This window comes from Macadamia integrifolia, unplaced genomic scaffold, assembly GCF_013358625.1.
Source record: "Macadamia integrifolia cultivar HAES 741 unplaced genomic scaffold, SCU_Mint_v3 scaffold1998, whole genome shotgun sequence".
In the NCBI taxonomy this organism is placed as follows: Eukaryota; Viridiplantae; Streptophyta; class Magnoliopsida; order Proteales; family Proteaceae; genus Macadamia; species Macadamia integrifolia.
This window is the reverse complement of record NW_024868458.1, coordinates 40,200-40,506: the sequence shown is the minus strand read 5'-3', so window position 1 is coordinate 40,506 and position 307 is coordinate 40,200.

Sequence of the window (307 nt, the reverse complement as noted above, 5' to 3'; positions counted from 1 at the left end):
TTATTTTTGAAATTTGAAGAGTTTTTATGTAATTTAAAGATTTTGAAGGTCTGAGTTGTACGGAGTCTTTAAGCACTGAAACATATGGAGGCAGGGGCTTGATTGTAATAAAGAGAAGTAAAGGGAAGTGAAATGGACGACCAAGATTCGACCACGTAGGCTTGATGCCCATCCAAAGGCTGCTGAGATTTTACGCTGACATGGACGAGATAGATGCTTGCGCGTAAATTTTGATTTGTTAGGTGCAGAATTCTTGATGCACTGGCGCTGCACCTTATCAAGGTATGTTGTGGTGTTTCGCGCGTGT